Raw genomic sequence first — 15,614 nt, forward strand, 5'->3', positions numbered from 1 at the left:
CAACGTTGGTCAGGACTCACCCAGACTGCAGCTCACCTATTAGGGGCTCTGACCAAGCCCACAAAAGGAAGGTTTCTTACCAGATTCTGGATCCCTGCTCAGGTTCTGATTGGATGAAGGCAGTGAGACACTCTTGTTTTCTCTCTTTTTTTGAGAATGGGGATTATCTAAAATTCAGATTTACAGACTAAAATGTTTTTTTTAGAACTAGCTTTTTGGGCATTTTGATTCTTCAATTTGGATCAGTACCTCCCAGAGATAGCTGTTGCCTCTGTTTATCACTACCATTTGTGTTAAAGGTGTTTTATTATTCCTCCCCAAAATGTTATATTTTGTGTTTTGGGAGCCTAGCTTTGGAAGCCAGAAAGGGTGTTCTCTTTTCAAAGGGGCACAAGTTATTGACTCTATACCTAGAGACAGCCAGCTGTCTGGTGTGGAACCTAAGCATTCTTATTGTTACCAGCTCTCCTATGATTATCTAAATTCAAATCCTTTACTATCTAATTCATTGTCTTCATAGTGCTGAGAAATACCACCTCAGTCTTACCCATCCAGAGTCATGGATTAATGGGTTTATGATCGAAGGTAATTGGCAGGATCAGCCAATTCTTTTTTTTTTTTAATTTATTTTTTATTGGTGTTCAATTTACCAACATACAGAATAACACCCAGTGCCCGTCACCCATTCACTCCCACCCCCCGCCCTCCTCCCCTTCTACCACCCCTAGTTCGTTTCCCAGAGTTAGCAGTCTTTACGTTCTGTCTCCCTTTCTGATATTTCCCACACATTTCTTCTCCATTCCCTTATATTCCCTTTCACTATTATTTATATTCCCCAAATGAATGAGAACATATAATGTTTGTCCTTCTCCGACTGACTTACTTCACTCAGCATAATACCCTCCAGTTCCATCCACGTTGAAGCAAATGGTGGGTATTTGTCATTTCTAATAGCTGAGTAATATTCCATTGTATACATAAACCACATCTTCTTTATCCATTCATCTTTCGTTGGACACCGAGGCTCCTTCCACAGTTTGGCTATCGTGGCCATTGCTGCTATAAACATCGGGGTGCAGGTGTCCCGGCGTTTCATTGCATTTGTATCTTTGGGGTAAATCCCCAACAGTGCAATTGCTGGGTCGTAGGGCAGGTATATTTTTAACTGTTTGAGGAACCTCCACACAGTTTTCCAGAGTGGCTGCACCAGTTCACATTCCCACCAACAGTGTAAGAGGGTTCCCTTTTCTCCGCATCCTCTCCAACATTTGTTGTTTCCTGCCTTGTTAATTTTCCCCATTCTCACTGGTGTGAGGTGGTATCTCATTGTAGTTTTGATTTGTATTTCCCTGATGGCAAGTGATGCAGAACATTTTCTCATATGCATGTTGGCAGGATCAGCCAATTCTTAATCATAACACAGAACTTTCCATTAAAATTATTTGTGTGTGTGTGAGTGTGTGTGTGTGTGTGTGTTTTAATTAGAATAGGAAAGGGAAGGGCAGAGGGAGACAGAGAGAGAGAGAGAATCTTAAGCAGACTTGATGCCCTCGATGCCCAGCATGGAGTCTGACACAGCGCTCGATCTCACAATCCTGAGATCATGACCTGAGCCAAAACCAAGAGTTGAAGCTGAATGGACTGAGCCACCCAGGCACCCTATCTACTAAAATTAAAATAGAGAATCAGTAACTGGGTATTTTTATAACTGATACTGGTGCAACTTTCTCTACCATTGCTCAAAAGAAGCTTGCAGTTATAATCCTTTTTTCTTTCCTTATAAGATAGAATCTTCTACAACCCAGAACTATCTTCTCAAATTCTCTGGTGAGTAAGCACAAATGAACACCTCCCCCTTCCTGAACTATTACTGACTATTCTCCACCACTAGGACATTAACTCTGTTTCCCTTTTTATTGACACGACTTTAAAAAAAATGATTTACAACGTCAAAGACTTCTTTGAGAAAACTTCAGGTCTTGGGACACCTGGATGTCTCAGTGGTTGAGCATCTGCCTTTGACTCCGGTCACGATCCCAGGGTCCTGGGATCAAGTCCCACATCCAGCTCCCCACAGGGAGCCTGCTTCTCCCTCTGCCAGTGTCTCTGACTGTGTCTCTGCCTGTGTATGCCTCTCTCATGAGTAAATAAATAAAATCTTAAAAAAAAAAAAAATTCAGGACTGGCTTCCTTAGCACCTTTATTTTCCCATTCAGCCCTTAAGTTCCCTGTCATCACTTAAGCTTTAGACCACCTGCTATATCAGGAGGACTCAGGGACCCCCTCCCCAAAAGCAGCCACCTAAAATTAAAGAGGCTAAGCAGAAACAGACTAAATACTTTAACCACAAAGCTGAGCTTTGGAGACACCTTGACAGCCGTGTGATACCTCCTGAACACCTTGCCCAAACTTTAAACTACAGCATTCACAAAATTATCTACCAGGGCAAGTGAATACCTTAATAACCTTCTCTACAAATATTGGTTAAAAAGCTTCTGTCTACATTCTGAGCAGATAACCTTGATTTGCTCTAACTGCCAAAAACACAGCTTGGATAAAAACATAAAGAGAAGCAAAAATGTGAACTAATTCTTACATAAACCAGTAAGTTTTGTATTACTGTGTCTAGGCCTAATTTATGGCTAACATTTCAGAATGAAAGCTCTAAGACCTCTGTCTGTATCTGTCTGTGCGCTTATATAGTTATGACATGTGATATTTTCCTACCACCAGATGACATGCCAAATTAATTTGTAAAATCCCTTACCGGAGCTCTATTCTAATTGGCTTAGAGAAAAATGAGCACTTTGATAAAAAAAAAAAAAAAAAAAAAAATTCCAAAAATTCTCAGAACCAAGAAATTAGCCCAAATGCTTTTCAGGTTTACATGGTTTTGATAAATCTTTGATCAGTAAGACTAAGTTGAGGTCATTAATTTAATAAAAATGGGCATGTCTGCAGAGTTGTCAGCATTAAATATAATTCAGACATACATTCAGGTCTTGGGACAGAATGTATGTTTTTTCACCCATGCTTACTAGTCAAATAAGCCAATAGAAAATCAACTAGATGTTTAAGATTATAAAATCCATAGATTTGAAAGTAATCGAGTCATTGTGCTGTCAAATGTATTTGAAAAATGATTATGCCTTATTATATCTGCCTAAAAATAGTCTCCAAAATCTTTTTGGTGACTTGCAACCTTAGAGCTATGCTAAAATAAGTAATAGATATTTATTAAAAATCTAAATTCTTTCTAAATAAGAAACTACTACACTATTCATTAGTGAACATAAGCTTAAGCTCATATACTTCTGACTTCTTATTTTTAAAAGAAACCAACAATTTATCTCTTAAAAAATATATTCTTTTCCCACACTGAAAAAAAAATGCTTACTTTAAAGAAACATATACCTGTTAAATTGTGAGATGGTATATATATCTTACTCATAAAGTTTGCTAATCTGCTACAAAATGCTAATATATGGCAGACAATTCACAACTGTTTACACCCTACTTTAATAAAAGTTATTAATGGTTAAAAAATATAATCTATATACATGAAACTACTGGAAGTAATGAGTGGAAGAAAACAACTTTGTATGCAAGGAATAGAAGATGTGTTCTTGTTAGGAGAAAAGAAAGTAATTTTGTCCTAAAGGTTGTTTCAAAACAAGAATTAGAAAAATATTGGACAAAAGTTTGAATGGCTATAGAAAGTTGTAAGAGGTCTACAAAAAAAGGCAGTGCTCAAACTGGCCAAGATTAATTTGTAAGCTTTATTTATTTATTTGTAAGGTTTTTAAATGGGCTTTAATATCAGTAGTGTATAGATGTAAAACTAGAGCTTTCTCTCTCTTAAAATGATTAAGTTTCTTAGGTTATTAGTCCTCTCTTCATAAGAGATTGTAAAAGGTTTTTCTTTACCATTTGAGTAATGTATCTAGGAAACAGATTGTGTGTCTTAGAATAATTTCCTGCTTTATCATGGACTTGATTACTAAGGAGAAACATGTTTTCTCATTGTTTGAAGAGCTGAGGGATTTTTTTTTTTTTTAATCAAGCATGTTACCTCCCATATTTACCTTTAAAATCTTTTGTTGTCACTTTGGTTACGTAGATAACTAAGTATTTTTTCATAATGACCTCTGATTGTATTTAATCAAGTTCAAAACTTTTGACATATTTGACAATTTTTGATAATTTGGCTTTTCAAAATCATATTCTAAATTAAATCTGTATTTCAAGCTGACACAGATTTTCCTTTCACCTTCTAAAGGATACTTTCTTTCTCCTTTTTTTAAAGGTTTATTTATTTATTTGAGAAAGAGAGCATGCTCACATGATTGCCCACACAGAGTGGGAGGTGGTGTGGAGGGGCAGAGGGCAAGGGAAAGGAAAAGAATCTTGAGCAGACCCCCTGCTGAGCGGGAGGCCCAACTCAGCACTTGATCACACAACCCTGAGATCATGAGCTGAGCCAAAACCAAGAGTTGATCACTTAACCAACTGAGCTACCCAGGTTCCCCACATTCTCTCACCTCCTAAAAAGAGAAATGTTAGAACATAATTAGGTTTATTTGTATATTAAACTGCATGAAAAGTATTATCAAGTCAGAAAAGATACTTAACTTTCCCTGGGTTATATTTGTATAGGTAAATTCTATTCATATAAATTTCAGGAATAATATAAAATTCTTAGAAATTTGTTAATAACGCAGTTGTCCATAGTATGTCCTTGTGCTGCTTTCGTGATAATAGATTAAATGGTATAGTGCTATCAGTTGTAATTCCAGTTGTTATTTTAAATATTTTATGTCAAATAAATAACCAAATTTCTTAGTCAATTACATTATTTTTATCATGAACCCTCATCAGATCTTCAACCATGGCTGTTTCATTTTTCTATTTCTGTCCAGTTCTTCTCTGAGAACACTTGCAATCAGCTACAAATCAAAGTGCCTCACCTTCAACAAAGAGGAAATGTCTCAGGAATCTGTGAAGAGGACCATGCCTGGGGTACATGGCATGGTTTAACTAACTTTGAGATCATACCACTGGACTAAGCTAGGCTTTCCAAAAATTCTAGTGGAGAAGCTGATGAGTTCATGAAATGGTAACCTCAGTTCGAGCAGAATAAGAATTAATGACATGGAAGTAAATAAACTAATGCAGAATAACTGATTTTTTATAACTTTTGTTTGGAACATTTCTGGCTCTTTAATGTTTTATTTTCTGGATATAAAGGATTGGGGAGCTCCAGAAGAGAGGAATACACCTACATCTATCAGAACTGCAGGTGAAGTCTGATGGCAAATTATTGGCTTGGCTTCCTAGTCTCAAGATGCTTTTAAAAGGAATCTGAGATTTCCTTATGAAAGTTCCAGTAAAGCAAATTTAAACAGGTCTATGTGGTCAATTACTATTCTTGCCGCACTTAGGTAAACAATCAGGTCGAATTCAATGAGACAGGAATTATTTTGTAAACAAGAATAATCTCCCTTTGATTATCTTTGATCAAAGCAGAAGGTTAGCTCTGGAGTTTACATTTCAATAGAGAACCATAACACACCTTTGTGGGCTATCATATTCTAATTCTGTTTCTTTTCTTTGAGATTTTATTATATGTTTGTAAACAGACTGGATCATGTCATCTTACCAAATTCTCTATTCTTCTAACTTCCTTCTCTATCTGCTTAAAACCCTAAAACTTAACGTTTTCCATTGTTCTTTACCCTACTGACTTGGTGTCCCTGAAAACTAAGACCTGATTGCCCGTGATGTGGGGAACAAAGGCAAGAGAAACGTAGCTTAAATTAAAATCTCTTTACAGGGGATCCCTGGGTGGCGCAGCAGTTTGGCTCCTGCCTTTGGCCCAGGGCGCTATCCTGGAGACCCGAGATCGAATCCCACATCAGGGTCCCGGTGCATGGAGCCTGCTTCTCCCTCTGCCTGTGTCTCTGCCTGTGTCTCTGCCTCTCTCTCTCTCTCTCTCTCTCTGTGACTATCATAAATAAATAAAAAATTTTTAAAAAAATCTCTTTACAGCTTGCAGCCCACTGATAGATCCCTGAAACCTGCAGAGTGTGACCTCCTTCAAGGAACGTGTGGCTGCCTTCCTACCTTTATGTTTAAAAGTAACCTTATCAGGCAGCCCGGGTGGCTCAGGGGTTTAGAGCCGCCTTCAGCTCAGGGTGTGATCTTGGAGACCCGGGGAGTCCCACATTGGGCTCCCAGCGTGGAGCCTGCTTCTCCCTCTGCCTTTCTCTCTCTCTGTGTCTCTCACAAATAAATAAATAAATAAATAATCTTTAAAATAAAAAATAAATAAAAGTAAACTTATCTTGGCAGCAACTGGCCCCTCAATGTCCTGAAAGCCTTGCTTCCAGATCCCTTGGAGACTTGCACTATCCCTCACCCCCACTAATTAAAAAGTTTATAATCCATCACTCCTCACAATCCCAATATAGCTCTTTCTGCCCACAGGTCCTGTCCTATGAATAGGGAAGGGGTTTGGAAATAGGCAGGAGAGAGATAGGAGGCCTCTGACTCCCCTACCTACACAGGCTCTGGGACTATTCCTGGCAGGTGATGATGCTGACACAGAGCTGTGAGATAAGGGGACAAACCAAGATGGCACAAGGATCTCAAGGCCACAAGTTTCCTAGTCAGTTCTCAATAAAAGACTCACTAAAAAATAAAAATAAATAAAAAAATAAAAAATAAAAGACTCACTAAAAGTCCTCAATGGCAACCCATTTAGGATCCCTCTCACTCTAGAGAGCTTTTCTTTCTTTTCTGTTCTCGTCTTCACTTAATGAACTTTCACTTCACCCTTTTGTGTCCATAAGATTCATTCTTCAACTCTGTGTGACAAGAACCCTGCTATCTTACAACACCCAGATCCTATTTGGAACTCTAGATTGGCTTGTAGCTGCTCTTTTACCCAAGGGTCTAAAACAGCCTTGCAAGCTGAGGCTGGTTGACTTGATACAAACTTCTAAGGACTGATCATAATAGACCATATATGGGATGCCATCATCAAAGGTATTCAAACTGTAAACCAGAAAATCCATTTAGTTGCCACTGCCATCTACTCTCCACCATTTTGAACACAATTTTTAACCCTCTGGATTCAGAATTTACATTCTTTCCCTCAGCAACCAGTTTATAAACCAAGTCTTCTCTATATAGCAATCAACCCAAATCCTTGTTTGTGAAATTTCTTGGGAAGTTTCAAATGGGGACAATGAAGGGATTAACAGCCCACCGAGGCAATATGAAAATCACTTTAAGCCAAAAATAATCTGATCAGCAGCCACAGAAAGAAACATTATCTAAACTGGAGCAAAGCTCCCCCAAAATACAGCTGCCATTAACTCTCCCTCATCCAACCCAGGAGATTTCCTATTGGTGAGAAGTCTGACACTTAGCCTTGGGAAGCAAGAATTCAGCTACCTATTCCTATCAAAATGTCCAATCGAACCTTTCATACTTCCCTACTAAAATTCTAACCTCTCCCTTTTTTTGTTAAGTTGGTATATAAACCTTTACTTCTGGCTACTGAGCAAGTTTACTACTTATTACTAAATGCTCTCACATGCATAATAAACTCTTTTCTGTTAGCTTGCCTGTTGTCCGCTAATTCACAAACCTGTTTTCTTCCTAACATGGGCACCAACAACTGTCTAAAATTGGTAAGTCAGGAAATAGAAAAGTACATTTTATAAGCATACTTATGAAGGTAATCTCAAAAAAATGAGCCCAAGAGATTTTCTTGGGAGAATTGGAACAGGACTTCGAAGGGAGAGGAGGAGCCTGTCACTTGTTTTTCATCACAAACTCTTTGTCCATATCTGATTTCCTGATGTGCACGTATTGTCTTGATGAAAACAAAAGGAGTGAATACAAAGGAAAGTCACTAGAGTGCCTGAGGGCAGGGTGTTCACACCTTCAAACATTTTACAGGGCAGTTCTCTCTCCACTGTCCTCAATCCCTTCAAAGGATGTCGCACAAAACTGTGATCACAAAACATTTACATCCTAAGGGACTCACATCTGGGCAAGAGTCCCAGTAGAGTAAGCAGGGCACATGGAAATTGATTGAGACTTCAAACTCCAGACCAAATGTTAAGTGGATATTCAATTGCAAATGTGTCTGCTTTGCATTCCCTGGGGGCCCTAGCGAGGCATTCATGTGCTAATCAGAATTCACCAAAACAATGTTGCTCATCAGTAGCTAAAATCAGTACAAATTGTTAATGCAGAGAAACTTTCAAGAAGCCAAAAGGGAGCATACTTCAAAGAAGCATCTTTTACTTTATTATGGAAAATGTGATTTCCCCACCTCCTCCAAATATGTTATGCCTTTCTTTGGACTATCAAAGGATGTGTACACAAGATAAATCTGAGTTTTGCAAAGCTTCCGCTCTGCACACAACATTTCTCAGGCTTTCATTAACCTGTAAGCCTTGCTGAACTGTGGGCAGTGCTCTATTTCCTGCATATGTGTCTTTTTCAAAGAAAATCCCAAAACTGAAGGATCTAACCAGAGGTTCCCCAGTTCTCAATGTTCGTGGTGCCCTCAGTGTCTCAGTAATTTTTTTTTCCCAGGACTGCAGGCCAAAACAAGTACCTAACAATTCACTTTATTAAATACTTAGTTTCCCAACAACTTCCTGCATATTTATGTTCTACTAATTTAATAGCCAGCTGAAGAAATAGTATACACATACATTGAAAGGAAGCTAACAGTTCGTTTTTTTTGTTTTTTGTTTTTTTTTAGATTTTATTTATTTATTCATGAGAGACACAGAGAGAGGCAGAGACATAGGCAGAGGGAGAAGGAGGCTCCCTGAGGGAAGCCCGATGCAGGACTCAATCCCAGGATCCCGAGATCGCGCCCTGAGCCAAAGGCAGATGCTCAACTGCTGAGCCACCCAGGTGCCCCCATTACAGTTCATTCTTAACCACAACTACTGACCACTGGATATGTGCTCAGTGGGCCCATGTGGGTGGCCACCACCATCCTCATTTCCTGTTCCCCATTAATTTTTCAAATGATACTTCATTGTTATCACAGCACTAAGAAAAAATAATGTTGCCTTTACCCTTCTGAGTTCTTAGCTGAGACCTCTGTGTTAATAGATAGATTAACAAGGAAAACAAGCAGAAGTGTGATAACACATAGGCCATAACCGGGGAAAATGAGTAACTCTTCAAGGTGGCTTAAAAAGCACCATAATGTAGAAGCTTCTTTTAGGCAACAGGCTTGAGCAATGGAATGTAGAAGGGGACCACTGTAACCCCTGGCTGACTGCAGACAGGCCCATCACGCCACCCACCTCAATAGTGATGAGCTCTAGCTGACCAATGTTACCTACACCCAGACACAGTTACCAAGAAGGGGAAAATTCTCTACGTCCCCGTCTACCTCCTCACATTCCTGTTGTGCCCAAGATTGCGAATCAGAGAAACCGCCAAGAAGCTGACACCGATGCAAACACACGAGGGTTTATTTACAAGCTCTAGCTTGGGTTCAAGTGTACGCGACACAGCAGAACAGGGACTTGGACCACGAGACTAAGAGGCATAGCAGCTTTATAGGGGCCAGTGGCCAATGGGATACGCAGAAAGTTGCACAGTCATGTTGGTCCACACGCAGGTGGCCAATTGAATTACATCTTACCCTATAGTATCCACTTGAGCTGGCCTATTACTTTGGTCAGAATCGGCGCGCAGTTTTGGCGGGCACAAAGCAGGGTTACATTGTTATGAGCCGATTTCCGATTAGGGTGTGCCCTGGGCTTGACTAGGGTGGGGCAGCGCCTTAAGCAATAAGCAGGTCATGTGGGGGTCACACAGGAGGTGGCAGGTGTAGCACAAAATGGAATCAGTCCTGCTCTGCTTGTCCAGGGGTAGGGGATTTTTGTTAAATTTCCTGGGTCCCACATTCCCCCCTTTTCCAGAGGATCCTATGCAGGACCCAATCATGGGTCCGGGTTGCTCTCAGAGTGAGCCAGGGGGAATGATTAAACCAGGATTCTAACCAGCCTTGTTGCTGTTCTCGCTCCCATTTACATTCCAGCGAAGAAGCAACATCCTACATTTAAGGCAGCACATAACCACCCACACACACCCTTTGTTGTAAGAAGACTAAGTCTAATCCCCTTCTATTTTGAAGGACAACCTAGGAATAGGGAGTCTTGGAGGTGCGAAATAAGTGAGAACGGCGCAGTCTTAGCTTTAGGGGATTGTCCTTGTCCGGTTGGCTTTTCCATTCTGGAACAAAGTTCTTGAGAATGGCGTGTGGGTCAGCTGGCCGGACGTGGGTGTAGTGGACCCAGGGAGTAATCCCGTCAACCTTGAGAGCGGTGGGAGTGGTCAGGATCACAGTGTAAGGTCCTTTCCAGCAAGGTTGAAGTGTCCGGTGTTGGTATCTCTGCACGTACACCCAGTCACCTGGCCGATATCGATGGGGATCCAGGGGTGGCCCAGTCTCATAGAGGGCCCTCAGCTTAGGCCACACCTGCTCATGGGTTCATTGTAACATTTGGAGGGAGAAAAGAAGTTGGTGATCATCAAACTCAGCAAGCACCTCAGGTTTTAAATTGGAGATAACAGGTGGAGGAAGACCGAACATGATCTCGTAGGGGGTCAGTCCCATCTTATATGGGGAGTTCCATACCCATAGGGTGAAGGGGAGGAGTCACCCAGTCCCCGCCAGTCTCCAGGGCTAATTTAGTTAAGGTCTCCTTTAATGTTCTGTTCATCCTCTCTACCTGTCCTGAGCTCTGGGGCCTATATGCACAACGTAATTTCCAATCTGCCCCAAGTACTAGTGCGACTCCCTGTATTACCTTAGATACAAATCCTGGGCCGTTGTCTGACCCAATCTTAACAGGAAAACCACACCTCGGTAAGATGTCTTCCAGCAGTTTCTTGGTCACGGTCTGTGCCATTTCATGTTTGGTGGGAAATGCCTCTGTCCACCCTGAAAAAGTATCTACAAACACTAATAAATACCTGTATCCGTATTTTCCAGGCTTTAACTCAGTGAAGTCCACTTCCCAGTAGGCTCCTGGGCGGTCCCCCTGGAGCCGGGTGCCTGGGTTAGATTCATGGGCAGTGGCATTAGTTAACTGGCATGCGTGGCAGCTTGCCACAATCTGCTTGATCTTTGCTCGAGAGTCTTTAATAGTGATCTTCGCATGTCGTATGAGGTCTTCCATCTTCCTTGTTCCCATGTGAGTACTCCGATGTATTTTGGATAGGACTCGCCATCCTACTTCCTCTGGCAAGATGATGCTGGAGTCTGCAGCCCTCCACCAGCCACGCAAGCACTGGGTCATAGGCAAGCGTTTGATCCAGTGTAAGTCAGCATCAGTATAGTTGGGGGTGTCAGGCAGGGTCGGTGCCCCCGGAGCAAGTAGCGTCCATCATCATGGTCCATCCATTCAAAGGCAAAGAGGTCTTGGCTCTTGGGCACTAAAGGCAGGCTGAAAAAGGCATCTTTTAAATCTAATACCGTATACCAAGTTTTGTCTGGAGGCAGGGTAGAGAGGAGGGTGTATGGGTTTGGGACCGTAGGGTGCATATCCTCTACTCTCTGGTTGACTTCCCTCAAGTCTTGGACTGGCCTGTAATCGTTAGAGTGCGATTTCTGAACTGGCAGCAAGGGAGTGTTCCATGCCAATTGGCAGGGCCTTAATAGGCCCGAGTCCAGTAGTCTCTGTATGTGGGGTGTGATTCCCTTTCGTGCTACTAGAGGCATGGGGTATTGGCGGACCCTGACAGGGTCTGCCCCTGGCTTTAGTTCTATGTATATGGCTGGTCGATGCTGGGCCAGCCCAATTCCCCCAGTTTCTGCCCACACTTGGGGAAATTCCCGCAGCCAACGGTCAATGTCAGTCATTGGCGCTGAGGGCATTTGGTGGAGACGATATTCGTCTTCTAAACTCAGGACAAGCACCTGAATCGGGTGCCCCTTCTTGTTTAAGACTTTTGCCCCTTCGGGGTGGAAGCAAATTTGTGCCCCCATCTTGGTAAGCAAATCCCGACCTAACAACGTGTAGGGACACTCAGGGATGACCATGAAGGAGTGGGATACCCGGCCCGTGCCGAGATCCACAGTTCTTCGGGTAGTCCATGAGTACTGTTTGGTCCCTGTGGCCCCTTGCACCCATGAAGTTTTGTTTGCCAATTTCCCTTGGGGTTGTAATAAAACCGAATGTTGTGCCCCAGTATCCACTAGGAATTCAACAGGTTGCCCCTCCACTTTAAGAGTTACTCTGGGCTCAGGGAGGGGTGCCAAACCCTGACTCCCCTAATTGTCCAGGTCCTCCATTTCCAAGATCTTGGCAGGGGCCTTAGATCTTTTGTTAGGGCAGCTTTTCACCCAAGTGGCCCTCTTCTTTGCAATAAGTACATTGGTTTTTGTTCAGCTTAGGGCGCTCCCGAGGGGGACCAGGGCCATCCTCCTTACCTGTCCCTGAAGCCAGCTTCTTGAGGTACCTCCGTCTTTCCTGTGGGTCATCCATGGTTGTGGCCAGCAGGATCTTGGCCAGGTTTCAGGTCTGCCAGTCACTTAGTTTGGTTTGTTGTTCTTCCGGACTTTCTCTATTATTATAGACTCGTTCTGTTACTATCACTAAGTCCTGCAAGCTCTTCTCTCCCAGTCTCCCTACTCTTTGAAATTTGTTTTTAATGTCCGGAGGGGCCTGGTTAACAAAAGCCATGATAATTGCGGCCTTTGTTTCCGGGGCTTCTGGGTTCATAGGGGTGTACTGCCTAAGAGCCTCTATGACTCTCTCTAAGAAGGCTGCTGGACTCTCATCCTTACCCCGTCTCACATCATAGACCTTGGCCAGATTGGTAGGCTTGTGCGTGGCAGCCTTGAGACCTGCCAGCAGAGTCTGGCGGTGGACCCGGAGCCTCTCCTTTCCTTCAGCTGAGTTGTAGTCCCAGGTGGGGCGGGATAAAGGGAAGGCAGCATTTATGAGGTCTGGGTTTTGAGTCGGCTGTCTGTCCTCTCCCAGGACAGACTTCCGGGCTTCCACCTGAATTCGTTCTCTCTCCTCGGTGGTGAAGAGAACCTGCAAGAGCTGTTGGCATCATCCCAAGTAGGCTGGTGGGTGAAGAGAACAGTATCTAAAAGCCCGATTAGATCTCTCGGATTATCAGAGAACTTTGCATTTTGGGTTTTCCAATTATATAAATCACTGGTGGAGAATGGCCAATATAACATTAGCTGTTCGCCAGTCTCACTGGGGGGCCCCATAGCGCAGAGAGGAAGGGCGGTGGAGTCGGCCGGCCTGGCATTCGGAGGTGGCGCCGTCCGGTGGGTCCGACCGCATGTCCCCGCTGCTGGCCTGCGCACAGGGACTCCCTCGTCAGGGAGGGGTGGCGCCCCTTCTGCAGCCCCCGGTGTCTCCAATGGAGGGGCGGAAGGGGGAGGGGGTGCCCGTAGGGCGGCGGGAGAATCAGGTCCTCCGGGAAGGAATCCTGGAAGACCGGATAAAGGGGCGCTTGGGGCGTAGTCAGTCTCCTTCTCGGCTTTCCGCAGGGCTAGAATCTCGGTGGGTCCTGCTTTGGGGGGTAAAAATGGTTTTAGCCAAGGAGGGGGATTCTCGATCATGTCCTGCCAGATGAGGATGTAGGGCACCTGGTCAGAGTGGCCATCCGGTTTGTCCCTGAAGATCACGGCCTTAACCTGTAAGATAATAGGTAGGTGAAAAGTTCCTTCTCGGGGCCATTCCATGTCAAAGGGGATTGGCCATTCTGATATGCAATAAACTTGGAATCTCCCTCTGTATGTCTGTGCTCAGAATATGAGCTCTTTCCCTAACATCCGAGAAGTGGGAGAGAATAAGAGGGGAGTGGTTTCTGTCTCCCCCATTATGTCCCCAATCCACACCAAGACACAGACAGTAAAGACAATTAACAAGGACACAACAACACAGACAAATGCAAAAAAAGTTAACAAGGACATAGTAACACAGACAAACGTTCCAGTGCGGCCGCAGAGACAAAACAGAAAGCAACCCGAAGGGCTGGCAGTCAGACCTCCTTACAGATGAGGACCCCCGTCCTCCTACAGGTGAGGACCTCCGTCCTCCTACAGATGAGGACCTCAGTCCTCCAGGCAGGGGCAAGGGACGTCTCCTCAAGACCCCCAGTCGCCGGCCCGCCAGCGTGTCCGCCTAAGCCAATGCCGACCTAATACAGATTAGAATTCCTGCAGGTACAGTACAGTTTAGAGCTGTCAGAAAATATGCGCGCAAAAGGTGTTAAAAGCTGAGTGCACACTCACCACGCGTGAAACCCTCCGGATGGGGGCCTGGAGGTTTCTTGGATCCCGGATGAGCCCCCAAATGTTGTGCCCAAGATTGCAAATCTGAGAAACCACCAAGGAGCCGACACCGATGCAAACACACAGGGTTTATTTACAAGCTCGAGCTTGGGTCCACGTATACCCGACACAGCGGAGCAGGGACTTGGACCCCGAGACTAAGAGGCGTAGCAGCTTTATAGGGGCCAGTGGCCCATGGGATACACAGAAAGTTGCACAGTCCTGTCGGTCCACACGCAGGTGGCCAATTGAATTACATCTTACCCTATAGGATCCACTTGAGCTGGCCTATTACTTTGGTCAGAATTGGCGCACAGTTTTGGCGGGCACAAAGCAGGGTTACATGGTTATGAGCCGATTTCCGATTAGGGTGTGCCCTGGGTTTGACTAGGGTGGGGCAGCGCCTTAAGCAATAAGCAGGTTATGTGGGGGTCATACAGGAGGTGGCAGGTGCAGCACAAAATGGAATCAGTCCTGCTCTGCTTGTCCAGGGGTAGGGGATTTTGTTAAATTTCCTGGGTCCCACAATTCCTGCTTACACACAGCTTCCACCCACTGCTTGCCAGCAGACAGCCTCTGCCTCACCTGTCCTGCCCACTGCCAGCAGCAAAGGCAACAAACTTCTACCTCCTTTGTTCTGCCTCCACTGAATCCTCTCACCACTCCTACTGCCAGTTTCTACCCTCTTGTGGCCCCACATTTGGGGACCCCTATCTGATTGGAGAAAGACATCACACATAATAGGGAAAAGGGACAGAAGATGTAGGCGTTTTAGGGGAAAGAAAGTTGTTTTTGTTTTTTTTTTTGTTTTTTTTTTTTTTTTTTAAAGAAAGATGAATGGCCCTTCATATAGATGGAAGATACTATAGTTTGTGACAAAGTTGGGGTGTGATGTTGACTTCTAGTCTCTCCTTTGTGGTCAGATGTCATCTTCCCTTGGGATGAAACTCCCATGGAAGGATTTGCAACAATTAAGTCCTTCTGGAGGTTCCATCTTTAGGCAGATATCAGGAGTTCAGAGACAGCATTTCAGTGCATTTTGCTGTTTCTCAAGTTCTTACAACTCCAAAATCGATATGTCAAAGTAGCATATCTTCGGGTGACATTACCCTACCCTCTGCAGTCACATTGTTAGGGGTGAGAAGGATAATGCATTGATATGAATGGAGATCTCAGTCCTTGGACTCCCCACAAGAAGCTTTACATGGGGATCTGTGCTCAAATAATGACAACCAGAGGGCAAGTGGCTAGCACAGAGCAGTTT

At 43.7% G+C, this 15,614-nt stretch overlaps 1 long non-coding RNA gene across 1 annotated transcript; it reads right to left on the reverse strand.

The window, feature by feature from the left end:
* Positions 1-9,585: 9,585 nt before the first annotated feature.
* LOC140605533 (uncharacterized) lies at positions 9,586-13,707 on the reverse strand. Its single transcript, XR_012008184.1, has 2 exons — positions 12,485-13,707; positions 9,586-11,498 (listed from the first exon to the last, which is right to left on the reverse strand). It is a non-coding gene; the product is annotated as an uncharacterized lncRNA (long non-coding RNA).
* Positions 13,708-15,614: the final 1,907 nt, after the last annotated feature.

This window comes from Canis lupus, chromosome 15, assembly GCF_048164855.1.
Source record: "Canis lupus baileyi chromosome 15, mCanLup2.hap1, whole genome shotgun sequence".
Taxonomy (NCBI): domain Eukaryota; kingdom Metazoa; phylum Chordata; class Mammalia; order Carnivora; family Canidae; genus Canis; species Canis lupus.